We start from the raw sequence: 15,371 nt of genomic DNA on the forward strand, positions 1-15,371 counted from the left end.
GGACATCTCTCAGGACCAATGACTACCATTAGCCCTGATCAATCATAGTTTCCATATCTCACCCTTCCTGATTGGGCGAGATAGGCCTTACTATATTCACACTCTGCGCTTGCACTTACCCTCTAATGTGCATGTGAGCTGCCTATGGCAGTACTTTCAGTGCTTATGGCCTTCATCTAGCGTTGTAGGATGCACAGGAACTATTTACTCAAACCTTCAATCATGCATGAGGGGAGCAAGCACTAGTATTTACAGCCATATCTGATATGGCACCTACTCAATCGTATTGTTTCTTAAAGGGGTTCTCCGGTGCATAGACATCTTATCCCCTATCCAAAGGTGTCTAAGCACCGGAGAACCCCTTTAAGAACAGTGTTTCTTATGAACAACGCCGGATGGTGATGTGTAAGCGTTAATTTTTAACGTAAATTTGTTTTCCCTTAGTCCTAACAGCAGCACAAGTGGGGTGTTCTGCCCCTGTGAAGCTGGCAGGACGGTGGAATTTTTTATTCCGCCCAAGTAATTAAAGACTTAAATAGACCCCCATATAAGGCCTCCTCCCTTAGGCCACATTGCTTAATAACAAGTAAAACAAAACAATTTGGGCGGGGAAATTTGTGTGCTGCTGTTAGGACTAAGGGAAAACAAATTTACGTTAAAAATTAACGCTTCCCTTACGTCCTAACCAGCAGCACAAGTGGGGACTTAGCAAGTAACAACACAAATAGGGAGGGACTACGGCAGAGTGGCACTTAGGATTGATTGCCCGAAGGCCAACTATTCCGAACGTTTGGCATTAACCCTGTATTGACTGATAAATGTATTATGCGTGCTCCAGGAGGCAGCAGCGCAGACTTGTTCTAGAGGAACAACTTTTCTTTCTGCAAAGGAAGTGGAGACTGCCCTAGTGGAATGGGCAGTGACAAAGGCAGGAGGAGCTAACTCCTGGGCTACAAAAGCCTCCCGGATTGCCTCTTTAATCCATCTACTCAGAGAGGGTTTAGAGGCTTTAAGACCTTTGTTCTTCTCAGAAAAGGAAACAAGAAGGTCCTCCGATCTTCTAAATTCTCCAGTTCTTGAGATGTAAATTCTGAGGATTCTTGAAATGTCCAGAGTATGGTCAGCAGCTTCCTCGGGAGAGGATGGATTAGGACACAGAACTGGAAGGGATATAGCTTGATTGATGTTGGAGAACGTCGGGACCTTAGGAACAAAGGTGGGCAAAATTCTCAACAGGACTCTATCCTGGAGAAAAAGCGTATAAGGCTCGAAAGCCGAAAGGGCCTGAAGCTCGCCAATCCTTTTGGCTGAGGTTATGGCCAATAAGAAGGTGACTTTAAGGGACAAATACCTAAAGTCGACTTCTTCCAGAGGTTCAAAGGGGTGTGAGCATAACCCCTTAAGAACAATAGTCAAATCCCATTTGGGAATGGGTCTGAGAACTGTGGGTTTAAGTCTTTCAGCTCCCTTAAGGAATCTTCTGATTAGGGATTCTTGTGATAAAGATCTGTCTAAAAAGGCAGAGAGCGCTGAAACTTGAACCCTCAAAGTGGATGGGCTAAGACCCTTGTCAAGGCCATCCTGAAGGAAACGTAAAATTGCAGAAAGAGGAGGATCTGAGGTTACTACCTCTTTCGTAGCACACCATCGAACGAAAATCTTCTTTATCCTAGAATAGACCTTGTTTGTAGACTCTGCTCTAGAGTGTGCAATAGTTCTCAAGACCTCCGCAGGAAGCCCACTACTTAGTAAGGTCCTGTCAATCTCCAGGCTGTCAGATTGAGTCTCCTCAGATCTAGGCAGGAGCCTGTGTTGTGAGACACAAGGTTCTGCACGTGGGGAAGCCTCCAATAACACCCCTGACTCATCCTCATGAGTTGGGTGAACCAGGACCTCTTGGGCCAGAATGGTATGATGGCAATCACTGAGGTCTGGTCTTGCCTGACTTTCATCAATACCCTTGGTATCATGGAAAGTGGAGGGAATATGTAGGCCAGCCTGAACCTCCATGGAATGGACAGAGCGTCTATCGCCACTGGATTGTTCTCTTTGTAAAGAGAGCAAAACTTGTTCACCTTGGCGTTCAGACGAGTTGCCATGAGATCTATCTCTGGCATACCCCACCTTAGGGTTATCTTCCTGAAGATGTCTTCATTCAGGGACCATTCCCCTTGGACCGGAAGCCCGCGACTGCAGAAAGGTGGGTTAGATTGAGCTCTGCCCAAGAGAGAATTAGTCCGGTCTCCTTGAGGAGCACTTGGGACTTTGTGCCACCCTGTCTTTTGATGTAAGCCACCACAGTGGTGTTGTCTGACCGAACTCTTATCGCTTTCCCTAGAATAAGGGGTGCGAAATGGAGAAGAGCTAGACGAACTGCTCTCAGTTCTCTCATGTTGGAGGAGAGAAGTTTCTCCTGAGGGTTCCAAGTACCCTGTACTGGATTCTCGTCCAGATGGGCTCCCCAGCCCAGAAGGGAGGCGTCCGTGGTTAAAGTGATCCACTGAGGTTGAATCAAGGACTTCCCATCTGTCAGATTCGCCCACCATCTGAGAGACGCACGGACTTCGGTCGACAGGTTGCTCTTTTTGTCCAACCCTCTGGGGTTGCGATTCCAGACCTTCAAGACTTGATCTTGGAGAGGCCGGAGGTGCCATAGGGCCCAGGGGACTGCCTCTGCAGACGCTGACATATGACCCAACATCTTCATTAGAGTTCTGATGGGAACCTTGCGAGGGACCATCAAAAACTCAGCAGCTCTTATGACTCGATCTTTCCTTTCTGGAGTGAGGGATAGAGTCATCTGAGAGGAGTTCAGGACAAACCCCAGAAACTTCCTTGAGGTGGACGGGTTGATCTCTGATTTCTCCCAATTTATAAGCCAGCCCAAGCGCTGGAGAAAATCTAGAGCCAGATGAAGATGAGACTGTAGAACGTCTAGAGTAGCGGCTTTTAGAAGCCAGTCGTCTAGATAAGGAATGATCTCTAGACCTTTTAGTCTGAGAGCAGAGACCACTGGAGCCACGACCTTTGTAAAGGTGTGGGGGGCTGAAGTGATGCCGAAAGGCAGAACAGCGAACTGGAAATGCTTTACCATACCGTTTATGGTGACAGCAACCCTCAAATATTTCCTATGAGCAGGAAAAATAAGAACATGCAGGTAAGCATCCTTCAAGTCGATGGTAACCAGGAGATCTTGAGGGTCCAGGATACTGACTACTGAGCGAATGGTTTCCATCCTGAACCACCTTTTCCTTATAAAACGGTTCAAAAAGCGAAGATCTATGATCATACGCCAGTCGCCCGATGGTTTCGGCACCAGAAATATTGGGTGCCGGGGGGAACTTCTTCTAGTGCATGTTTCCCCACGTACTGTAGGACAGAGTCCTCTAGAACAGCCTGTTTTGGCTGAGGAAGTAGCTTTGTTAAAACAAATTTCCTTGGAGGAGGGGAGATGAAATCTATTTTGTACCCCGACTGAATGACATCCAGAACCCAAGGATCCTGAATTTCTTGCATCCAGGTTGACAGAAACAAACTTAAACGTCCTCCGACCGGAGGGGGATTGGTAGATAGCTTCTCTACCTGAACTTCCCGAGGGAAAGGGAGAGGGTAAACGTTGGTGGACCTTAGAGGAGAGTCATAGCTCGGCCTTACGGTCTTTACCGCGTCCGCGTCCTCCACCACGCTTTTGAGTAGACTGGTGTCTCTGGGATCTGGAAGGGCCCTGGAACTCCCCCCCCCCCCCCCCTGGATCTACCCTTGCCCCGAAAGGACTGTACAGGTAGACATTTACCTTTCTTATCCGCAAAACCCTCCATGATTCGGTCTAACTCAGACCCAAAGAGCCAATTAGGCTCAAAGGGCATCCCACAGAGGTTGAACTTTGAGGTATTGTGAGCTACCCAGGGACGCAACCACAGGGGGCGCCTGCTTGCGGATGAGAGCGCCATGGACTTGGCAGCAAGTTTAAGGTGCTGTTGGGATGATTCGCATAAGAAGTCTACCCTGAGAAGTAGCGTTTTGAAGCTGTCCAGAATATCCTCCCTAGCAACATTACTTTCAATCTCAGACTGAATGCGTTGTACGCGTTCTTTGACAAAGTCCGCAACCTCACTTGAAGCGACAGCCACTGAGGCAGATGCTGAGGCTGCTGAATAGTTGCGTCTTAGAAGGGAGTCCACTTTCCTGTCAAGGGGGTCCTGGAGGTTACTGCCATCATCTGCAGGAACTAGAACCCTCTTGGACAGCTTGTTAACAGCCATATCCACCTTTGGCGGTGGCATCAAGGATTCCGACTCAGTTTCTGATAGAGGAAACATCAGCTTGAACCTCCGGGTAACAACAGCAGGCTTGTCTGGGTGCTTCCACTCGGCTTTCATCAGTTTCCTAAGTGTATCATCCACTTTGAAAACCAAAGGTCCTCTAGAGGTGGATGTAGAGGCTTCCCCTTGATCAACATCCTGATCCCTTGATAAGATAGATCTAAGCAATCTCTGCGTCTTTTCCGCAGGAAAAAGAGGCGGAGAGATCACTTCCTCTACTGACTGTTCCGACTGATCGCCCACGGACATAACGGAATCCTCCACGACAGACGGAGGACCAGACTCGGTCCTAGACCTCTTAGGGGCAAAGGAATTCTTGATCTCGTTGATAGAATCCCATGAATTCCTTCATCCAGATGAACATGTCCTGGACTGTAGGTTCAGCTGGATTAGCGTGTGGACGACATCCAGGACACCTGTTCTATTCATAGGAATCAGGCAGTGGAGTACCACAGTCAGCGCAAGTCAGATGACGCTTCTTTGAAGCAGACTTGCGACTACCAGCAAGTGTATCACTCGACGGAGGAGTGGACATAGTTCTGGAATTAAAAAGGTTAGAAAAGACACCAGAACTGTTACCATTGCAGCGCAAATGGAAAAAGAGTACCTATTGAAAAATAGACAAGCTCTTTTACAAAACCCAAGAATAGCAGGAACCACACAAGTGTAGTCAAACTAGAAAGGCAGCAAGAGGCCAAATGAAGGCCAGTACTGCCATAAATAGGGGAGAGGGCGGGAATTTTAAAATAAGCCCCGCCCCTCCAGGAAGTCAGAGCACCTAGCAGATCGAAATCTAAAAAACGATCTAAAATAAAACATTTTTGCTCTGAGCCCCTTCCCTACCTTGGAAGGGGCAGATAACTAATATATTAAGTTAAAATATAGTTAAAACTAGCGCTCATTGCGCCAGAAGGCTCCGATGCCGGACCGGAAGTCGTCAGATGACGCACTTCCGGTCCGCGGCTCCGCACACAGCAGCGGACCGGAGCCGCTGCTGGAAGGTAAGGGCGGAATGCCCGAGTAACAGGGGGATCGGAGGATCCCTGAACCATAGAGGGCGGCGCTCAGCGCCGCCTGAACAAAGAAAGGAAGCTGTATCTACGAACCCGGACCGAAGTCCGGGGTCATAGATACAGAGTCTGAAAAAAACTCAGCTGGGGCAGCGCCAAAAAACGCCGCCCAGGCTGACAGAAAAAAGGGGCAGCAAGCTGCAACCCTGAGAAAAAGAAAAAAAAACCTTCTCCACATAAAAGAGGGGGAAGGGAAACTCCATGAAGGCTCTGCTAAAAAACCAGAGCCTGCACAGGACAGAAAAAAAGCAATGTGGCCTAAGGGAGGAGGCCTTATATGGGGGTCTAATTAAGTCTTTAATTACTTGGGCGGAATTAAAAATTCCACCGTCCTGCCAGCTTCACAGGGGCAGAACACCCCACTTGTGCTGCTGGTTAGGACGTAAGGGAAGTCTTTTTTTTTTTATAACACATAAATAAAGGAAATAATACCTTCTCTAACTGTCATTATTGGTATATATCTTGTTGTTTATTCATAGTATCACCAATCATACTATTTATTCATTTCTGTAACTATTAAGTGCCACTTTGAACACTATTTACATGGAAACCAAAGAATGTGTTGTGTGTATTTATGTGATGCATAAATACCCATGCGAAAAACTCAATAAAGAGGGGGGTGCAGTGGGGAAAAAGTATTTAGACAGCCACCAATTGTGCAAGTTCTCCCACTTAAAAAGATGAGAGAGGCCTGTCATTTTTATCATAGGTATACCTCAACTATGAGAGACAGAATGAAAAAAAAAAATCCATAAAATCACATATAGTCTGATTTTTAAAGAATGTATTTGCAAATTATGGTGGAAAATAAGTATTTGGTCACCTACAAACAAGCAAGATTTCTGGCTCTCACAGACCTGTAACTTCTTCTTTAAGAGTCTACTCCACTCGTTACCTGTATTAATGGCTCCTGTTTGAATTTGTTATCAGTATAAAAGTCACCTGTCACCAACCTCAAACAGTCACACTCCAATCTCCACTAAGGACACCAGAAACAAAAAATTGTACACCTGTACCAGGCTGGGAAGACTAAATCTGCAATAGGTAAGCAGCTTGGTGTAAAGAAATCAACTGTGGCAGCAATTATTAGAAAATAAAAGACATACAAGCTTACTGATAATCTCCCTCAATTTGGGGCTCGACGCAAGATCTCACCCAGTGATGTCAAAATGATCACAAGGGTGAGCAATAATCCCAGAACCACACGGCGGGACCTAGTGAATGACCTGCAGAGAGCTGGGACCAAAGTAACAAAGGCTACCATCAGTAACACACTACTCTGCCAGGGACTCAAATCATGCAGTGCCAGATGTGTCCCCCTGCTTAAGCCAGTACATGTCTGGGCCCGTCTGAAGTTTGCTAGAGAGCATTTGGATGATCCAGAAAGGATTGGGAGAAGGTCACATGGTCGGAAGTAACCAAAGTAGAACTTTTTGGTAAAAACTCAACTCAAACTCAACGTGTTTGGAGGAGAAAGAATGCTGAGCTGCATCCAAAGAACACCATACCTACTGTGGAGCTTGGGGGTGGAAACATCATCCTTTGGGGCTGTTGTTCTGCAAAGGGACAAGGACAACTGATCCGTGTAAAGGAAAGAATGAATGGGGCCATGTATCGTGAGATTTTGAGCAAAACCTCCTTCCATCAGTAAGGACATTGAAGATAAAACATGGCTGGGTCTTTCAGCATGACAATGATCCCAAACACACCGCCCAGGCAACAAAGGAGTTGCTTCATAAGAAGCATTTCAAGGTCCTGGAGTGGCCTAGCCAGTCTCCAGATCTCAAACCCATAGAAAATCTTTGGAGGGAGTTGAAGGTCCGTATTGCCCATCGACAGCCCCAAAACATCACTGCTCTAGAGGAGATCTGCATGGAGGAATGGGCCAAAGTACCAGCAACAATGTATGAAAACCTTGTGAAGAGTTACAGAAAACGTTTCCCCTCTGTCATTACCAACAAAGGGGATATAACAAAGTATTGAGATGAACTTTTGTTATTCACCAAATACTTATCCATAATTTGCAAATAAATTCTTTAAAAATCAGACAAATGTGATTTTATGGATTTTTTTTTCAATATGTCTGTCACGTACCGGCCGGACTGGTAGTGGATCCTCTGGACCAGTGAGGCGATAACGCGGGTTGTATTAGAGGACCGGTTCTAAGTGGTTACTGGTTTTCACCAGAGCCCGCCGCAAGGCGGGATGGACTTGCTGCGGCGGTAACCACCAGGTCGTATCCTCCAGTAGCAATGGGATGAGAAAGACGGAGGAGGAGGGTGAGTGGTACGGGGCGCGATCCGTGAGCGGGCCTGACCCACCACACGGATCGCGTCCCCGCCGGTATGAACACAGCAGCGCTCGCGGTCATAGACAGAGACCGGAGCGCTGCTGTTAACAAAACACCGCGAGGGCTCCAGGGAAGCCGCGGGATGCTGAGCGCTCGGCGTTACAGTACCCCCCCCCCTTAGGTCTCCCCCTCTTTTTGGAGCCCAGGAACCTATGGATGAGCTCCTTGTCGAGGATATTGTCCTCAGGCTCCCAAGACCTCTCTTTGGGGCCACAATTCTCCCAGTCAACAAGAATTTTTTTTTACCTCTGACGACCTTGGAGGCGAGGATTTCTTTTACTGAGAAGACGTCAGAGGAGCCAGAGACAGGAGCAGGAATGGAGACCTTGGGGGAAAAGCGGTTAAAAATTAGAGGTTTGAGAAGGGAAACATGAAAGGAATTAGGAATACGAAGAGAAGGAGGAAGATGGAGCTTGTAGGAGACAGAGTTGATTTGACTTTTGATTCTAAATGGCCCGAGGTAACGTGGACCCAGCTTGTAGCTAGGGACACGAAACCGAATATACTTGGCAGAGAGCCACACTTGGTCTCCAGGGGCACAGACAGGAGGAGTTCTTCTCTTCTTATCCGCATGTTTCTTCATTCGAGAAGAGGCCAGTGAGAGCGACTTTTGAGTCTCTTTCCAAATCGAGGAAAAGTCCCGGGTCAATTCATCTACGGCAGGAACTCCAGATAAGGTGGGAATGGGGAGGGGGGGAAGTGGGTGACGGCCGTACACTACAAAGAATGGAGACTTGGCGGATGACTTAGAATCTTTGAAATTGTACGAGAATTTAGCCCAGGGTAACAGGTCAACCCAATCGTCTTGGCGGGAGGAGACAAAATGTTGCAGGTGGTCACCAAGGATCTGGTTCACTCTCTCTACTTGTCCATTGGACTGCGGGTGGTAGGCGGAGGAAAAATTCAATTTAATCTTTAATTGGGTGCAGAGTGCTCTCCAGAATTTTGAGATGAATTGAACGCCTCTATCAGAGACGATATGCTTAGGCAGTCCATGGAGACGGAAAATGTGCAAAAAGAATTGCTTCGCCAACTGTGGCTCAGAAGGGAGACCAGGAAGCGGGACAAAATGAGCCATTTTCGAGAATTGATCAACGAGCATGCAAATGACAGTGTTGCCATGGGATACAGGAAGGTTAGTGACGAAATCCATCGCTATGTGTGACCAAGGCTGTTCGGGCAATGGCAGAGGAAGGAGAAGACCCGCAGGTTTCTGGCGAGGAGTCTTGTCACGTGCACAGACAGCACAGGATCGTACAAACTCAGTCACATCTTTTTCAAAGGCAGGCCACCAATAGTGTCTGGCAATCAACTGAATGGATTTCTTGATTCCAGCGTGACCCGCCAAGTGGAAGGAATGAGACCATTTGAGAGTCCGGAGGCGAAGACGTGGAGGGACATAACTTTTTCCTTGAGGAACTGGCACCAGAGAAGCAGGGGCAGCAGGGATCAGACACTCAGGAGGGATGATGTGTTGGGGAGAGGCCTCAGCTTCCGTGGCACCGGTGGAACGTGATAGGGCATCCGCCCTGACATTCTTGTCTGCAGGTCGAAAATGGATCTGGAAATTGAAGAGGGCAAAGAATAACGACCACCTAGCCTGGCGAGCCTGGATTTAAGCGCTGGGCGGACTGTAGGTAGGACAGATTCTTGTGGTCAGTGTAGATGGTGATAGAGTGAAGGGATCCTTCCAGGAGATGTCTTCACTCCTCTAGTGCCAACTTAATGGCCAGCAATTCACGGTCACCAATAGCGTTGTTTTTTGAAGAAGGACCGCCCGGCTCCTACCGAAGAGGCGTCTAACTCAAGGAAGAATGGTTTCAGAGGATCGGGTCAAGTCAAGACTGGGGCGGAGGCGAAGGCGGCCTTAAGGCGGGTAAAAGCTTCTTCCGCTTGGGGAGACCAGGATCTCGGATTTGCATCTTTCTTTGTCAGTGTCACAATAGGAGCCACGACGGAGAAGTGCGGGATGAACTGACGGTAGTAATAAGCGAATCCAAGGAAGCGCTGGATAGAGCGAAGTCCTGAGGGGCGTGGCCAATCTAAGACCGCGGAGAGCTTGTCGGGGTCCATTTGAAGACCTTGTCCTGAGACCAGGTATCCCAGGAAAGGAAGACAGCTACGTTCAAAGAGACGCTTTTCAATTTTGGCATAGAGATGGTTAACACGGAGATGCTGGAGCACTTGACAAACATGGAGGCGGTGTTCCTGTAGGTTGGAGGAGAAGATTAGTATGTCATCAAGATAGACCACTACGCAGGTATACAGTAAGTCCTGAAAGATTTTGTTGACAAAGTCTTGGAAAACTGCAGGGGCATTGCAAAGTCCAAATGGCATGACGAGATATTCAAAGTGGCCATCTCTGGTGTTAAAAGCGGTTTTCCATTCATCACCTTCACGAATTCTAATGAGGTTATAGGCGCCCCTGAGGTCAAGCTTTGTAAATACTTTTGCTCCACGCAGTCTGTCAAAGAGCTCAGAGATGAGAGGCAGAGGGTAACGGTTCTTTACCGTAATTTTATTGAGGCCACAATAATCTATGCAGGGACGTAGTGAACCATCCTTTTTAGCCACGAAGAAGAACCCCGCTCCGGCAGGCGAAGAGGACTTCCTAATGAAACCCCTCTTGAGATTTTCCTGGATGTATTCAGACATGGCCTTGGTCTCTGGAGCGGAGAGAGGATAAATTCTGCCACGGGGTGGTGTGGTACCAGGGAGAAAGTCATTAGGACAGCCGTAGGGTCTATGTGGTGGCAAGACCTCCGCTTGTTTTTTACTAAAGATGTCAGCAAAGTCTTCGTAGGGCTTGGGAAGACCAGGCCGAGGAGTAGCGATGGGGACTTGGCTGATTGGTACAGATTTAAGGCAATGTTTGTGGCAGGAAGCGCCCCAGGACTTAATGTCTCCAGTGGTCCAGTCAAGGGTAGGAGTATGTCGCTGGAGCCAGGGCAAGTCAAGCAGAATGTCCGAGGTACAATTTGGTAAAACAAAGAATTCAATTTTTTCTTTGTGGAGTACTCCAACAGTCTTGAGTAAGGGTTCTGTGCTGTAACGCACGGTGCAGTCCAGATTCTCTCCATTTACAGACGAGATGAAGAAGGGCTTGAAGAGACGGGTAACTGGGATATTAAATCTGTTGATGAATTAGGCTTCAATAAAATTTCCTGCAGAACCAGAGTCCAAGAAGGCCACCGCAGAGAAGGAGGAGTTAGCGGATGGAGAAATCCGCACTGGAATAGTCAGGCGTGGAGAGAAGGAATTCACACCTAGTAACGCCTCTCCCACGTTAACTAGGTGCATGCGTTTCCACTGACGCGGAGGACGAATAGGACAGTCTATAAGGAAATGTTCAGTACTGGCACAGTACAAGCACAGATTTCCATTTCTGCGGCGAATCCTCTCTTCTTGGGTCAGGCGAGACCGGTCCACTTGCATAGCCTCCTCGGCGGGAGGCACAGGGTTAGTTTGCAGAGGACTTTGGAAGAAAGGTCCCGAGCGAGGAAACCGTCGGGTGTGAACAAGATCCTTTTCTTGGCGGAGCTCCAAGCGTCTCTCCGTAAAATGCATATCTATGCGGGTGGCCAACTGGATGAGTTCAGGCAAGGTAGCAGGAGTTTCTCGTGCGGCCAGAACATCTTTGATGTGGCTGGATAAACCTTTCTTGAAGGTCGTGCAGAGGGCCTCATTGTTCCAAGCTAGCTCAGAGGCGATGGTGCAAAACTGGATTGCATATTCGCCCACAGAAGAGCTCCCTTGGACGAGATCCAGAAGAGCCGTCTCGGCAGTGGAAGCCCGGGCTGGCTCCTCAAAGCAGCAGCGTACTTCGGAAAAGAAGGACTGGACTGAGGCAGTGGCAGGATCGTTGCCGTCCCACAGCGGTGTGGCCCAGGAAAAGGCCTTCCCAGATAACAAACTGACCATGAATGCCACCTTCGACCGTTCTGTGGGGAACTGGTCCGACATCAACTCAAGGTGCAGGAAACATTGGGACAGGAATCCCCGACACATCTTAGAGTCCCCATCAAATTTCTCTGTAAGAGACAAGCAGACTCTAGGGGTAGTTGCAGCAACTCGGAGTGGAGGAGAAGCTGGAGCTGGCGGAGAAGATGGTTGACGCTGGGCAGGCAGAAGGTGCTGGAGCATGGCGGTCAACAGCGTCAGCTGTTGTCCTTGTTGGGCGACAATGATAGTCAGATCAGCAACACTCGGCATCTCAGCGGGATCCATGGCCGGATCTACTGTCACCGGCAGGACTGGTAGTGGGTCCTCTGGACCAGTGAGGCGATGACACGGGTTGTACCAGAGGACCGGTTCTAAGTGGTAAGTGGTTACTGTTTTTCACCAGAGCCCGCCGCAAGGCGGGAAGGACTTGCTGCGGCGGTAACCACCAGGTCGTATCCTCCAGTAGCAACTCGACCGCACTGGTAACTGATATGGCATGGTACACAAGGACTAGGCAGAGGCGAGGTCAGATGTAGCAGAAGGTCAGGGCAGGCAGCGAGGTTCGTAGTCAGGGGCAACAGCAGTAGGTCTGGGTACACAGGCTAGGGAACACACTATACACTTTCTCAGGGCACAAGGCAACAAGATCCGGCAGGGATAGGAAGGGGAAGTGAGTTTATATAGAGTAGGGAGGTGATTGAACTGATTGGGCCAGGCACCAATTAGCGGTGCGCTGGCCCTTTAAATCTTAGAAAGCCGGCGTGCGCGCTCCCTAGGGAGCGGGGCCGTGCGCGCCGAGACGAGACAGATGGAGGAGGGTGAGTGGAACGGGGCGCGATCCGTGAGCGGGCCTTACCCGCCACACGGATCGCATCCCCGCCGGTATGATCACAGCAGCGCTTGCGGTCATAGACAGAGACCGGAGCGCTGCTGTTAACAAGAGGCCGCGAGCGCTTTGGGGAAGCCGCGGGACCCGGAGCGCTCGGCGTTACAGTCTCTCATAGTTGAGGAATACCTATGATTAAAATTACAGGTCTCTCTCCTCTTTTTAAGTGGGAGAACTTGCACAATTGGTGGCTGACTACTCTAAGATCAACTATTATCCATCCCATATTTTATTCTATCTACTCCAAGGAGAAAGGGATTGATCTCCTATATGAATCCATAACACTATCCTAAATACAATATACCACTTTACTGTGCACAACAGATAAACCCTATATACATAGGAAACACACAGGTATGTTCTCTGGCAGCTGTAGTGATGGAGTAATGCTGTCTTGAATATTGACTTTGCTATGTCATGGTAACCATTCTTGACTGTTTTTATGTCAATCATTATATGACAGAATACAATTCTACATTATGTGAAATGGTCTTTCAAACTTTTCTAGCACAATGTTTACCTGAAACATGGAATTACATACCTCTTTAATTATTTTGGCCCACTTGGTATAATCTTTTCTTATACAGAATCTGTTGCTCTCATTGGCATTAGGGTAATAATCTCCAACAGTCTCTTTTGTGTAGGTTTTGTTTGGAAAAACGACAACATGTAATAATTCTAATCGTGTATTGGATATTCCCATTTCATCAAATACAATATTGTCCTCAGAAGGAGTTTGAAAATGTAAGTTTCTTATATATTTGTTCAGCTGAAAAAATGCAAAAAAAAATCTAATTTTGGTAATATTGTTGCCCAACTGATTTACAGAAATTGGTACTACAGTCTACCACCAAAATCAGTTTACAGAAAGTAGACTAAAATATAACTTTTATTAAATGCTTATTAAAAAGAAGCACATCCCCTTATTAACTTATAATTTTCGATGAGCCGACAAAAACTGAGACCAAAACACCAAATGAGGAAGAACACTTCCAATACTGATAATATACGACTGATAAAGCACAGCACACACTATGTATAATAAATTATAACAAATGATGTGTTTCCTCTTAACCAAAATCATCAGTAGAGAGATGGCAGCAAAGATACAGCTTGATCTCTCAGAGCTTAGGTATGATGACTACGATCCAGCCTCAAATAATATTGTTGCTCATCTTATTTCCTAATATTGCAGCTCATCTCCAGTCATGAGAATTTGACTGGACTATGATACCATGCTGCTCGAGAGACTGCCCAGATGCTTTCTCTGTCTCTCAGTGTATTGTGAGACAGAGACAGGAATGGTCTTTGGGGTTTGCTATATTTCCCCATAGTCATGTCATATGTGGATATCAGGTTTCAGGAATAGCACATAACATTCAGGCACAACCAGGGGCGGATCCAGAGTCTAGTCTCGGGAGGGGCACTATTAGAGAATTTTGCATTGGCGGACAGAAAATAAGGTGTTGCTTAAAGAACTTACAATATTATTAAATGTATCCAGTATAATAATCAAGTTTTTACCATTTAAAACTACAGCTTCCAGTATGACCTAAGTAGTGGTGAGGGGATGCTGGGAGTTGTTGTTTCCCCCATCATTACTGCAAAACTTACAAGTGACTACAGCTCTGATGGGACAGTCAGGACAATACACAATGATATCAGTGACTACAGGTGACGTCTTCTCTATAGTCTTTCCTTATCTAATTCAGATGGTACATACCACCGGGTCCAGCTAAATATTCTCGCTGCATAACTTGACGCCCAGACGTCTCCTCACTATGTCAGCGGATTCTGATCCTCTATATGAAAACAAGTAGTATTATAATACTGCCAAATACTGTATCCTCTGAATATAATTCTGACACACTGTACCCTCCGAATATACTACAACTCACTTTACCCTTTGAATACAATACTGCCACACACTGTACCCTCTGAATATAATACTGCCACACACTGTACCAACTGAATATAATACTGCCACACACTGTACCAACTGAATATAATATTGCCACACACTGTACCCACTGAATATAATACTGCCACACACTGTACCAACTGAATATAATACTGTCACACATTGTACCCAATGAATATAATACTGCCACACACTGTACCCACTGAATATAATACTGCCCACACATTGTACCCACTGAATATAATACTGCCACACACTGTACCCACTGAATATAATACTGCCACACACTGTACCAACTGAATATAATACTGCCACACACTGTACCCACTGAATATAATACTGTCACACACTGTACCCACTGAATATAATACTGCCACACACTGTACCAACTGAATATAATACTGCCACACACTGTACCCCAGAATATAATATTGCCACACACTGTTCCCCTGAATAGACTACTGCCACACACTGAACCCCAGAATACAATACTGCAACACACTGTACCCCTGAATATAATACTGCCCACACACTGTACCCTCAGAATATAATACTGCCACACACTGTACCCTCTGAATATAATACTACCACACATTGTACGCTCTAAATATCCCTCTGAATACAATACCATGTTGTATTGTGGCTAATGAAAACCGTACTACCCCAGAAATTCCTTATACTCTGTGCCCCTCATATATAGTAATAATGCCCCATCCTGTGTTCCCACATATAACTATGACCTGTCCTGTTCCACCTCATAATAATAATGCCCTCTGTCCTGTGCCCCTACCATATAATGTCCCCTGTGCTGTGCCCCTCACATATAATGCCCCTGCAATGTTCCCCTCACATATAATGCCCCCCAATCCTGCTCCCTCAG

This window comes from Hyla sarda, chromosome 6, assembly GCF_029499605.1.
Source record: "Hyla sarda isolate aHylSar1 chromosome 6, aHylSar1.hap1, whole genome shotgun sequence".
Classification (NCBI taxonomy): Eukaryota; Metazoa; Chordata; class Amphibia; order Anura; family Hylidae; genus Hyla; species Hyla sarda.